Genomic DNA, 14,626 nt, shown 5'->3' on the forward strand with positions numbered 1-14,626 from the left:
TGCCTGCCTGCGCGTGTGCGCAGCTCAAGCCACATGATGTTGATGCTTGCCTCTGTGATGATGATGATGATGATGATGATATTGAAGACATTAGACATTATCTTATACGGATGTAAAATGCCGCATGCATTGCACAAATAACTACTAAATGTTTAATCAATTTTGCATTAATTAGCCGGGCAGGCCTGCCATGCTTCGCTTGTGTCACTCCACGCTCGGCTCTGCCCTCACGCGCCGCTGATGTAGACGTTTTCTATTTTCTCTCCTGTAAATTCTCTTCCGCACTGTGTGTGGGAGGGCGTGCGTGCGCGTGCGTGTGTGTGTGTGTGTGTGTGTGTGTGTGTGTGTGTGTGTGTGTGTGTGTGTGTGTGTGTGTGTGTGTGTATGTGTTGTTTTGCCGAAACTTCAAACACGCATTTGGCAAAGCCCCCTCAAACTGTGAAATTAATTTGGCGTAATTCTGGTCGATGCTGGTGGTAGACTGAAGTTGCTTAAATAAAACGAAACAAAACAACTCACACCCTGCGCGTTATCTCTCGTCCAGTCTTCATTATCATCGCCATCACTGTTATCATCATCATCTTCATTTCCAACACCAACACATCGAACACATTGTTCCCATATTCCACAGGTGAGGAAAATACAGATACAATCAATAATAACTTTTCCTGTAAATTATAGAAACACTTGTTTGTTTTTCATCTAAAGCTGTGTCTCGTGAAGTTTTATTCGGGCTTCTTGTTTTATTGTGTGTTGTTCGTCTCCTTAGTGCAGACACAACATTGTTCATTTAAATGGCACGCCTGGCATTTCTGCAGAACGGAGCTTATTGGGCATCTTACTGGGAACTCCGAGCAAACACCATGTATGAAAAAACACGGAGAAATACATACAGTTAAATCTTAACTTCTGTATCTATTTGTATTTTACGCATTATTCAGTTTATTTGACCTATAGAGGCCTAACTTGTTATAGACGTTTGATTTGTTATTTGGTTTTTGGTTTTAAAAAATATGTTGCCGGGTAAAGAACATCACATAAAACCAAAATAAATTAATAAACTTTATTTTTGACCTTACATCCAGCCGCTGCTAGTTTACAGGGAATCTCCAGCTCCGGTGATGCTGGATATTGTTAGTCCTTTCTGTATTTTCCCCTGAAACTTACAAATTGTAGGCTTTTTGTAGAAACAGCCTCCATAATATTGAGAGTAGATTTTTTTTTCCTCTCACCATGAGCTCCCACATCTTCTCATCTCAAGAACAACCCGCGGAGAGACGCGCTGCAGCCCCTGGATCCCCGCTTGATAAGAATTTTGTCACAGGGAACCACATCTGACATTTTCTGTGGCTTGATGGGATTTAGTACACACTGTCCATAATCAGACAGCAGCCGAGGAGCTGAAATCCAGGATCACCACATTTATACATCCTGTAAATGCGCAACTGCAAACCAATCACGACCCACAAGAGAAATTAATTTATTTCTCTGATTTCTGGAGGACCCTGTTTAACTCCCTCGGTGACCCACGAGCGTCCCGGGACCTCAGATTGGAAAGTAGTGTAGGCCCTGTAGCCTATGTGATCATCTTGTTGAATGAGATTACAGTGAAATGACTGTACTTCTCAAGTTGCCGAGGACACGCTGCTACCCCCCCGCCCCCCTCTCCCTGACCCCCGCAGGTCCCGAGACCCGCTCCGGGACCCCCTGCACTAATGAACAGCGATAACACATATAACTGGTGGCCGCCAAAAAGACAGCAGCATGCAGGCTGTTGTCATAGCTGGCTACGCATACAGAAATCGGTCAACCTTATGAGAGGACAAATCTTCACGGAGGGTCTCCGGCAGAAGGGGAAAAAAAGTGCAGGAGTATCTGGCCGCAACAGCGAGATGGCGCTATTCTGCACGTTTAACCTCAGCTGTGCTCCGTTGCCCCGACTGGCTATTATGTGTTACATGTCTAACTAGGTTTTGTTTGTTTTTTACTGTGAAATGGATCGATCAAAAATGTTAAAACATAATAGAAATATGCAGTGGCAGCTGGGAATTTCAAATATTTTATTCACAATTTGAATTGACATTGTTTAAATATATTTTTGAAGAAGATAACTTATTAGTGATAAATTAAAAATGAAAGATTTCTTCTGGTAGGAAAAATAATCGATAAAACACAACAGTGACAAAGTTTGTCACTCAACAAGCGCAAAGGACCTCATAACTGCAGTCTCACAGCCGTCATCGTTGGTGATATTTCGATTTTCTTTTTATCACATGCTCTTGACAAATATTTAGTAATAAGAATCTGATCCCTCACATGAGGCTGTCTCATGTATCGAATATTTATTTGGACCACTTTATATACTAACTGAAAAGAGTATGACTGTTTCTATCTGACCTTTTCCTCCACTGAGAGTTTCCGTTTTATCACAGCTTCTTTCACGCTTTAAAACTGAAATCATGTTATGTCGTCACCAGTTTCTTATATTCTTTTAATTAAAGTATTTCTTTATAAGCACATATTGTTTCTGTTTCCATCTGTGACCCCGTTCTCTCTGTTGGAGGTGATAATGACAACGGCTTGTTAACGACGGATATTCGCTCATAAAACACAATTTAACATCACTACGTCGTTATTATAAATTCTGATATCAATCACTGAACTACAATAATAATAATGCTCTATTCCTGAAAATAATATAAGGCCCTTCTGATGTATTTTTCTTTTTTAATTCGCTTTTTATTGCTCTTCCGTATAGTCTTCACAATTAATTTATCAATTAATTTAATCGGATTTCAGCTAATTATTACTGTTTAGTTTTTAGTAATGCAAAATGTACTGTAAATTAAAGCTTAAACTGGTTCAATTAACCACTGTGATCATATTTTAACCTGAATATCTGAAATGAAAGATGCTCAAATAAATCACCCGCAGGCTCGATATTTTTAGTAAAACATATTTAATAATAATAATAAACATTATCCGGTCTAATTACTACAGCAACTGTAATATATATATATATATATATATATATATATATATATATATATATATATATATATATATATATATATATACACACACACACATCATTTTACTACCGCTTTGAGGTATTTGGCACAACATAAATAATTTCCAAAATTAAATAAAATGAACAACATCACGTGATAAACGTCTTAATTTCCTTTAGATTGTTTCCTTATTTATATAGAACTTCTGTACAGAAGGTTACAAATATGAAGGACTTCACTGGAGCCTCTTCTTGCGCACATGTTGTAGACTCGGTGATCAAACTCCCTGAAGCCTTGGCCAGTCCTCTGAACTTTACAACTATATGAAAACAAGTTGGGAATAATCTTCTTTACTTTTTTTTTATTGAAATGAAAATTCAATCTCCCAAGCTTAGATTAAGCAGACGAGTTCTTTCTCTCTCTTCTTCTTCTTTTTTTCGTTCCTTGTCATTGGTGGGGCTGGACTTTGGTGGACAATAATGCGGCAATTGTTGATGCTTTGTGACCCATAAAATTTGAGGGTGGCTATTCTGGCTTTGGTATGTAATTATGCAAAACACTTTGCATAAAGACTTGCCATCCGATCTAATGATAGAGCCTGCAGTCTCATTTCCAGAGAGGGAGGCACCAGCAAAGCCTGCACTCCGAGTGATGGAGGAAAAGCTGCCATAATAAAACCAAGACAAACTGCACATAAGAATACATGCTATTGTTCAGGTAATTCTGTTGTGGTGTGGGTATGTATAATCTAACACAATGGGGAAGTGTATTTAAATGAAACTGCTACTTACAGTATGAATTTGTTTCACAGATTTTCTGTTTTCTATCATGTTATCACACAGTGATGTACATTTAGATGTTTTTTCCCCCCTTTAGACACCCCTAACAGTTTTTCACAAAAAGTTGTAGTGTTTTTTAAGGTAAAATCTTGAAATAAAAAGAAGAAATACAAACATGAGGCGGAAGTCAAATCCATTTTACCTCATGTGTCTGCAGTGAGGAGCAGATAAGCCAGAGGACAGGTTCATCGGTGTTGTTTCATGGATCACACTGGGTTTCTTGACTCCATGGCTCTGGAGAGAATACAGACATAAATTGTGTGTCTATGACAATATTTAGTCACTTTTAGTTTAGCAAGAAGTAAGATTTCTGTGCAATAAATATAAGCAGCATAAATTACTGTATCATATATGTTGTTTGTTAAAAGACTACGAACTGCATGCCTTTGAGGTGTGCACTATGTGGGATATTCTGTGTGTATGCACATAATAAACACTTGTGCTGCCTGACAGAGGTGTGAATCTGAGAGCTTTTCTACCAAATGAAGTGCCAGCAGAGAGAGAAATAAAGAGATCTGCAGCTGTCAGGGGTCAGTCAGGCAGAGATTGCTTCTAGAGATCTTTTGAAAAAATCACACGTTTGAAGGCTTAGTGCTTTGCTGTCTTCGCATTTCAAGCTCAGATCAGTGGAATCAGAAAAAAGGGAGAACATGGGTTGGAGAATTGTGATGTTGGGATGGACATGGGACGAGTGCGTTTTGGAAGGCAGGAGAAGAGTCTTTTTACCTGATCCTTTAGAGGAAGGAGGAGAGCCCACGTTTTTGTTCTTACATTAAAACATGTATCACATAATTAAAGCAACAGTGTCTCTAATTTATCTGTGTGTGTGTGTGCGCGTGTGAGGAAATGTACTGCACAAAACCCGCTACACTCCTCTAATTTGATATGTGTGTGTGTCGACAGAAAGGAGGAGTGAAGGAAAACAACTCTGAAGTGTTTCATGACTCTCCAAAGGATTCAGTTTGTTGCTGTTGGACAACCTTTATAGTTAAAACTTGGAGCCCCTTTTTCAACATAGAACACTTACTGGTACTGTTTAGGCACAAGGAAACATAAATAAGGATTTAAATGAGGACTGTTATACACTTCATTATTAATGATTTTCAGAATATAACTCCCCACTTCAGCTGTCACTTTGCTGTGGTTTTGTGTAATTTTTGATCTTTTTCCTGATGCCTGAGCCAAACAGGATGTCTTGCTGTAGCTGGGTTGATATTTTGTGGTGATCACTTGCTAAGTCTGGTTCTTATTTCAATTAGCAGACTATTATATTTGTCTGATTCCATAGATTTTGAAGTTGCTTTATTACACTCCAGAACAACTTTCAAGTGTTGAAGTTAAGCAGTGAAGGAAAGAACATGAGTGGGCAAGTTATCACTCGGAGTATTTTATATTTATTGGGTGACTTCTGCCATCTGAAGGGAATGGAGGAGGCACAGTGTCTGATAAAGACCAAAAATGTTACCTGTGAAGCCAAGAAAATCTAATATCCACAATTTAATTTAAGGATAAAATTAGATAAAGTTTGTAAGCTGCGTGTTGAGAATGAAATATATGAAATGGTTATTGATTTTAACTTAAAACAGCAGAAATAGGTCTTTTTTTACATAACACTGGTCAGGCCACTGGTACACACACCTTCCTCTCTCTCTCTTTCACACACACACACACACACACACACACACACACACACACACACACACACACACACACACACACACATGCACACACACACACACAAAACAAGTCAGTTGTAGTGCATTGTTGAGTTGAGCTGTTTCAACCAATCACAGCTCAGGACAAAAACCAAAAGTGTGAAGTCTCTTTTCAATTTGGATTTTTGCACCTTGAGGCTGTTGGGAAACATACATTTCATATCGTTAAATAAGGAGGAAACTTTTATTTTTTCCTGGCTGACCTAACATGATTTTCATCAGTTTTTTAAGGTTTTACTGGCTTCTTCATTATATAATAGTAATGACACTATATTTACCACCAGCATGATTCACGTCAATGAATTGATAGATTTAAATTAACAGCAACCTTTTCTGTAAACACAACAGCCAATCCTTAACTTAATGTTAAAATTCCCACCATAGCAGGAGAGACAAGATTTGACACTTTGATTCCTAACTTGTCTGACAGTGGCCCCTCAGCAAGGACTAACATAGTTTGACAGCCAAGGTTTCAGTGTATTTAGAGGCTCTTGAAGAATTTTTAAATGGTGTAATAAAGTAAATCTGTTGAAGTTGAAATGAGAGAGACGCAAACTAAAGAGAAGGATCAATGGTCAAATAAGCACATTATGACAGATTTTTTGATTGATAATTTTGACTTTGAGTCTTTCAGATACAAGAATACAAAATAAAGAAAATCTGTTCTTTAAGAAGCTTGTACCTTGAAATCCTCACGTTTTCAATCACAAGTGAGTTCTGGAGGAACATATCCTTGTTAATGTGAACTCTAACTTCTGAGTGAGTGTTGTAACCGCTCCTTTTTTTCATATGCCATGTGATTTCTTTTGCCTGCTTCTTGCTGTGGAGACAAAATATGCAAATCCCATCAGATTTATAACACTCAGTGCCTTTCAGTTGTTCATGTGCTTCTGCTGTGGTGTATTATTATTTTCAAGGGTTCTCAGCAGGACATAAAAGGATCATAAGTTATTCTTCCACCTGACAAAAATATTTCATCCTCCCTCTGTTTCAAAGATGGACCCAAGTAAAAGTGATAATGACGTGATTTATTATCATCTGAATGGATGGCGGTAAGCTGATTGCTTTTGACTGGGCTTCATGCAATGCTGCATATGAAACAAAATATAAATTGACAGGGAATGCTTTCGATGAAGTAGAAAATCTTTCATGTGACAGCATCACGCGCTCATTAAATCATCCGCAAAACAGGTGATACAAACATTTTCATTCAAACGACCACAAAGGAAAACCACTGGACTTCATTCATCTGAAAGTGGAAATGAGAGCTGAATCCTGTCGGAGAGAAAAGCCCCTCAGTGAACTCTGAAGCTTTTGTTTTTGCTCTTAACAGTATTCTTCAAAGTTTTTGAGACAACTTAATGAAACTTTTTATTTCTAGTTATTTGCATTTGTTTATCATTTTTAGCTCGTTGCATTCATTTCTTATATAATCTAGAATTGATGTGGCTGTTCAGACTCTTCCTGTCATGGATTAGAAATATTTTCTTTTCCTTGTTGAGATTTTACTTTTCTTATATCCTGGCCTGTATTGGTTGCTCCAACAGAAAGACCTCTGATAGGCCTGGTGTTAAAGAGCTCTGATCTGGGCTGTGACAGCTTAGTCCAATCAGCCTGTTCAACATGCTGGTTTGACTGTCACTTTCAATTTTCACATGACCCCTTGGTCCTAGAATGGGGGATAAGTGGCAGAAAGTAGGACTGAAAGCTCATATTATTGGTCTGACAGCTTCACTCATCTGAAAGTAATGCAAAATGCAGTTCATATTTATACTCTGACCTTATGCTCAAACAGGGAATCTACTGTATCTGCATGTTAGGTTTTGAGACAAAGGCCAAATTGCTGGATTTCTGCAGCATAATTCGTCAAAATACATATTAGTTTGTCTCTAATAATTCAGCAGATGTAACTGAAAAAAGACAAAAGCAACTCCTTTAACAGTTGCTTTGCAACAAAGATATTGAATAAATGTTGTTTAGACAAAACAACATATGGAGCTGCAGAATATAAGATTGTTTTGCTTCATGGCTCAAGTGCCCAGCAGATACAACATGTGGCTTTTTTCTCCATTTAACATTATGAAAACATGAGAAAATACAGTTTGTGTTACAACTCGTGCACAGCTGGTCATATTGTCAATATCCTTCCTGAAATGTTTTATCTGAGTCGTATTTATGCTCATGTAGGTCATAAAAGAAGAGCGCTATCAGCGCTGGTGGATGTGGTCATTATCAGACATGGTGCTAGACAGGAGGGAGGGGTTCATTGTTCACTCTGCACTGCCTGCCCAATGACTGAATAAGGTGTATTCATTGTTCATTCCCTCTGTGTGAAAGCCACAGTCTCCAGTTTTTCTGCCAGTGTTGTTACTCTAGCTCTATAACAGCGCCATATATAATGTGGCGACTATTAAATTCTGTATTTTTTTAAAAAAAAGGGTTGTAAATGAGAGAAAATGAAATTGCTGGATCACCTCGCACCATGAAAACATCCACAATATTACAGTAATTTACCAAAAGACTGTAAATGAATGACGGTGTTTGGTTTAAAAAAAAAAGAAAAACATGTTCTCTGTGTTGAACATGTTGAACACCTCCCAAAAGAAAATTCAACTTGGACATGATGGACAATAAGTAAAAACACTCTTAAAGGTTTCTTTTATTCTTTTATTTGGCAATGCTGTCTGCTTCAATATCAGCCACTTGTCATAATTCAGTGACAACTCTATGTTTGTCATAACTCCAGCAGCAAACATGCAGAGTTGGGTGATGGAGCAGTAAAGGTTGTTGCTGTGGTTTAATTTTCCTGTATAATCCACACTTCTTGTCCCCTGCCTGCCCTCCTAATCCCTTGGCATGTGTTGGTGACATCACATGGCTACTGGCTCCAAGTTCTCGTCCCCCTGCAACTGTCATTAACTCTGTGAACAAATGAATAATGACTGGGAGACTCGCTGGCTCCCACTACTGACCTTGGGTATTATTAGAGTGACCTTTCTTTGGCTTGACCAAAAAACCTTTTTGATATCATTGCTGGAAGTACACTAGGAATGATGGCCTGTCTGCCGGCGGGGGGAAAGCCGAGCATTACACATGGGAAGTGGGGGTGATGCCGTCCCAACCGCCAGTGTAAACCTATACTTTGCTCCCACTGCTGCTTCATGAATACTTAATTAGAGAACACAACCTGAAATACACGACTCACAAGTTGTCTGACCTCTCTTTACCAACAATGCACAATATTTGGGTTTAGCCAGGCGACATGGTCAGATGACATGTTTCACTGTAAAGGAGAGCCATTTGGGAATCTTGTCGCAGTTAGCTGTGTGATATCATCTGTGCAGAGACAGGAGAGGATCAGTCAGGTGTGGCTGTGGGAGGAAGCATCTCCATATGTCACAGAGATGGTTCTCATAAGAACATGCTGGAAAGCACATGCTGATAGTGATCACAGCCTGCAGACACATGAGTGTGATTTATTGTCAGCTGCAGTGGTGGGAAGTAACTAATTACATTTACTCAGCTACTTAAGTGCAATTTTGACATACTTGTATATGCTACTTACTTTATACATTTATTTAAAAGTTAAAGTTACTTGCAAATGTAGATTTTACACACATATGAGTTTATATGATATGTTTATGTAGAGTAAACTATACTCAACTGTGCTTTGCCTCAACCTACTACAACATAACAATGCTGAATCAATGTATCAGTTATTGTAATCCAATAATATATATTTTGATATATATATATATATAGTAATGTAAGGGGCCATTCTGCATGCTTTTGGTACTTTATGTACAATTTGCAGATAATACTTATGTACTTTTCATGAAGGACTTTGACTTGCAGTAGAGTACATTTACATTGGTGTGTTGCTTCTTTTTCGTTGAAGTAAAGGATCAGAATAGTTAATCCCCCACTGGTAAATTGCTCTGGAAGTGTGTCAGTAGAAATCCATCTTTTTATCTAAGAAAACACCGGTGTAAACTGTGAATAGGTAGGAGGAATAATGAATTACATTTCACATAAACACAGTTTACATACATTATGATGTAATGGGGTTTTATGGTGGAAACTAAGTACATTTAAGTATTTGCAAAAGTGCTATCATACTACTTTATACTTCTACTTCTTTTCAGAGGGATATATTGTATTTTTTGTTTACTTCACAGCGTTTATTAGACAGCTGTAGTACTTAGTTACTTCACAGATTCAAAATTTACATACACATTATCTCATAAAATATGATGCAGCGTTATAGATACAAAATAACCATATATAAAATAACTGCAATTACACAGCATTAATGCTAAAATACATTATTGCATCAGTAAAAAATAACTCAGTTCTATATTTATAATATAACAATAAGGGGTCTTTTCTGAACCATGAACACACCATATAACATGTAAGTGACAGTTTCAATACAGGCCTTCTACTTGTATTTTTATATTGCAACGTTGCTACTTTATCTAAAGGATCTGTATACTTCTTCCACTACTGGTAACTTTGCATGGAAACATAATTTAGTAATGGGTGAGGAGGAGCCTCATGCTCTTTAGAAAAAAAGTGTTCTTGATAAATCTCTAATTACAAAGCTCCACAGCAGCCAATAGGCAACGAGTGATGTATTTTAAGGCATAATGGAAACATCTGGATATATTGTAACGCCATCTTTGCCAGTTTTCTAATTAAGCAATAAGATCAATAAATGAATGAGCGGAATGAAAACAGTCAGATTGTTAATCTTACCGTCTGTAAAGGAGAGTCCGTCCCTAAGTGAACATTGAAATACGTACAGAAGCTGTAGCTGTTTGTGGACTGCGCACAGAACGAATACATACCTGAGATGAAAGGTAGACCCAGAGACAGGCTGATGTAATCAGTGCTGTCACATCGAGGGCTCTCCATCATTACAATCTGTGGATTGCAATAAAAGTTTCCAGAATTGCACTGAACAACCCAATCTAAACCAATAGACAATCACAGCCTCTGATCTCAGTCCCAATTGAGACATATCCCAGCTGAACGTCTCAGAAATTAGACCTACTTGGTGTGTTCATGATCCCGAGATGGACAGATAGAGGCAGGTGCGTCCCCTCTGCCTCTCTTTCTCTCGTACATCAATCAATAAGATTCACTAAAGGCTTGTTATTTGCTGCAATTTATTTTGGTATTTTACTCAGCTTTTTAGGAGCCTGAGGGATCAAATTAAATCGCAATTAAAGGGTGACAATTAGTCGTTTGGTTATGTTGAAGTCACTCAAACCGTGCGACAGAACTGGACGACCTTTGGCAGCGAGAAAACAGCAAAGAGGAGAAAACCCTGCGTGTTCACTTGGGATGTTGTCGGATACAAAGCGGCAAAGCTTGTGTGATGCACAGGGTGTGTAAAAGTTCCGCGTCGGCATTGACGAATATCTTTTTTTTTTTTTTAAATACATCAATTAATAGATAGAGACAGTGGTGAAAGGAAATTCCGTCGATTTATCGCAGTGGATGATGAAGTAATTAAAATATGAAAAAAATAATTTGAGCTACATGTAGGCAAAAACAAATACATTTAGATACCACCTCCTCATTTAGTTCTCAGTAGTTACCTCGTGGTTATAATCGAAATCGGGAGATGTCACAATTTGTGTGTATAGCGCACGTGCCACCATGCAACAACCTAATTTGTCCGGTTATATATCAGATTCAGCGAACCGTTTATTTATTTGTTTTTATGAATCATATTATTTTAAAACAAAAATCACATTTAGAGTTCTGTAACCTAAATCCAACACATCTTAGCCTGAAACAACCCATTTATATTTTAAATGTTTAAATTTGACTATAAATATAATTTGATAATAATAATAATAATAATAATTATTATTATTATTTAGATTTGAAATACATTTTCAGTATTGCAGTGACACGAGCCAGTTGAAAGGTGCGTGTGTATCTGGGTACAACAGCAGGGAGAGCTGAAATAATTCCCAGTGCACAGACGTTTCCTCAGCCAGATTCTGCCTGGAAATGAGTCGTGAAACGCGGCGCGCTTTAAAACAGAAAGCAGCAGGTTTAATGTCCGCCCAGCACCTGTCATGACTTGGATGTTGTTGACAAGCACGACGTAAAAGAAGAAGACATGTGCGACGATAAAAGGACGACGGGAATGTAAAGGAGTGGGCGATAAATGTGTATGGATTTGACCTGTCACGGAAAGTTTAAATGTGCTGGGCAAGGACCACATGTGACCAAGGTGACCAAGATGATAGAAATCATCAGCAGAGCGATAATTACAGTATAGTTTATGGCTGGCTGCCTTTGCCAAAAACAGTAATTGGAGCACATCTCTTCTTTTGACCAGAGAAAGCGTTGAGCTTGGAGTACGGAGGCAGTTGTGAAAGCAGTGATGGATACTATTGTCCAAAATTTGACCCTCTATTAACATCTCTTGGCAGCATCTGGATGCTGTCACCATGGAAGAGGACAAAAGTCATTTTTTCAACATACCAAATCCCCTCTTTTTAAATACCTCCCCCACCAATAAATGGGTGGAGGCCAGCCCAGAAGCCCAATCTCTTCCTTTATCGCTCTCCACACTACCACCTCACCATCCTCCTCTTTGTTTTGCAGGTGTCTCCAATTACCTGCTAATTTGCCTCTAATCTTGGCACAATTCTTAATAAACATGTTTATCCCCCCTAAAACGAAAGTCGCTGCAAATCTGAGCGAACACATAGCAGTGACATTCTCCTCTGCAGTGCCATTAAACAATGTGCTGATTTATTAATTCCAGTGTAAAAGTATTGTAACCCATGAGAGAAGTGAGGAGTGTCTCTCGCTGATAGATGCAGGTTGTCGGGTGGCATTTCATTATGAATTTTCTTGGTGAAAGATGAGTGCCAAGGACCAGTCAATTCAACACAGACACCAAGAGAGAAAGAGTGTTGCTAAGAGACAGGGATGCTGCACAACTTCCATCAGGAGCTTGACTCTGACCTTATGCAAATTAGCTTCTGCCAAATCTTTTGTGTGAAAGCAACTGCGATGTGACTAATACCTGGCCTGAAAAAAAAGCTTTAATATCTAGATTCCTCTCAGAATGAAAAAAAAGCACTTTGGAAATTGTAACAGTGCAACAAATCCAGACCCCAGAACACTTGTTAGGGTTTTAATTGAAATAAAGGAATGACTGAATGTCTAAATTAAGTGTACAAATGAAGACTGGGGGTTGCTGCTATAAACCTTTAATTGATTTTGTCTGTCTGCTATGAAAGTGTTTTTTTTCCCTAGAAAGAATGCTCTGAAAACTGTAGTGATATTTAGGAGCTGACATATTTTCAGAAATGGCCCTGTGTATGAAAAATCAACTACACCTGCAATGCATTCAATCTAATCGAGAGAATGTGCTGCATCTTAAACTGTCTTTAATACACTGTCATTGGCCTCTATGCTAAAATCTACTTGATGAAGCAGAAGCATGACATTTTGCAGAGATGCATGGATTATTCACATGTGAGACATCAACACGGTGCCATTTTCTTGACCTGTATGTCATTTAACACAAGAATGATAATGATGGTTGGGGGTCAGAGGGGGTATGATGGCTGGAGAGGGCAGAGAGGTTGCGACCTGTGAAAGGGGCTGTATCAGGTTGTAGCAGGTTATCTGAAGTGGACGCTGATAATGGCCTTTTAGACATGCCAGGTTTGATCCTTTCACCATGGAGGAGGGAGAGTTAATCAATAGTCTGAGTAGATCAGTGATATGAGGTTACTGTATGAGCAACTAGTAAGCAGTCAAACAACAATATCGGCACATTGGTTAATTGGTCGGACATTTGACGGGGTCAAAATGAGAAACAGAAAAGATACAGTTATCAATACAAAAATGTTATGAGCACTATGTCGCAGAGCGTAAAAAATCAAATCAATTGTATATTGATTCTACATTATGTTATTGGCTCTTTATGCAAAGAAGCATCTGGAAATTTAGATCACAGCATGCCCTTCACAGATTAACTTGTGGGTGCAATAAACACAACTTCAAGGCACGGGCATTAAATAGCCATTTTAATCAAAGCTAAGTGAAATATAGATCCCTTTCCTCCCGTGGATCTTCATATTATGCAGACAGAAGAGAGAGAGAGAGAGAGAGAGAGAGAGAGAGAGAGAGAGAGAGAGAGAGAGAGAGAGAGAGAGAGAGAGAGAGAAAGAGAGAGAGGAGAGAGAGGAGAACAGGGAGAGAGCAGAACAGAGAGAGAGGGAGCAATACACTACCGTGTTCAAAGCCAACCTTGTCAATAGTACTCACAGTGGGCTAGGGGAGCGTAATAGCACTTCCCTGATTCTACATTGATATCATATAATCCAGTGTGCCCTGTTTCAGTATCATATTTATCTAACCTGCTGGGGGACAGGGTAAGGGGGACAGTGTCCCTGCTGCTAGGAGCAGACACATTACACACTGCCTTGTGTATTCTTATTGATTACTCCCACCCCACAGCCCAGGGACCATAATTTAACTCAGCAGGCACTACAGTTAATACTGGAATTCAAACATTCCATCCACACTTCAAGAGACAAAAACAATTGACACTTTAAAAATGTGCAGGGCCTCTCTAAATAGGATCTGAAGGGAGAGGATCTCCATTTTCTGGTCTGTGCTTTTTTTTTTCTTGCTACTTCAGTCTCCTTCTGCTTGTGCAGTTACTGTGTTGTTTCAGAGAAGAGCTGTGGATGAAGTGCTTTAAAAGACTTATACTATGTTCAGGAATATGATCATTTTAAGGACATAGAATGGTTTGTTTTACAACATTGTTTTCAGTTAACTTTTCAATTATATGGACATAATAAAAAACAATCTGAGAAAATTTGACAATAAAAAGCAGATCAAATTTTTCACTTTATTTTATCATCTCAAATTTCCACTGGAATTTTAGATAATCTAATTAAAAAATAAAGCTTGATTAGAGTTGGGTAGGCATGAGTTGCCTTGCTCAAAAGCACTTTTGTAACAGAAGTGGCAGGGAAGGCAGATGTCTATTCTTCTGCATTCTTGCTTT

Source organism: Cebidichthys violaceus, unplaced genomic scaffold, assembly GCF_023349555.1.
Source record: "Cebidichthys violaceus isolate CVI_PGR_0920_01 unplaced genomic scaffold, fCebVio1.0.p SCAF_3, whole genome shotgun sequence".
NCBI classification, from domain to species: Eukaryota; Metazoa; Chordata; class Actinopteri; order Perciformes; family Stichaeidae; genus Cebidichthys; species Cebidichthys violaceus.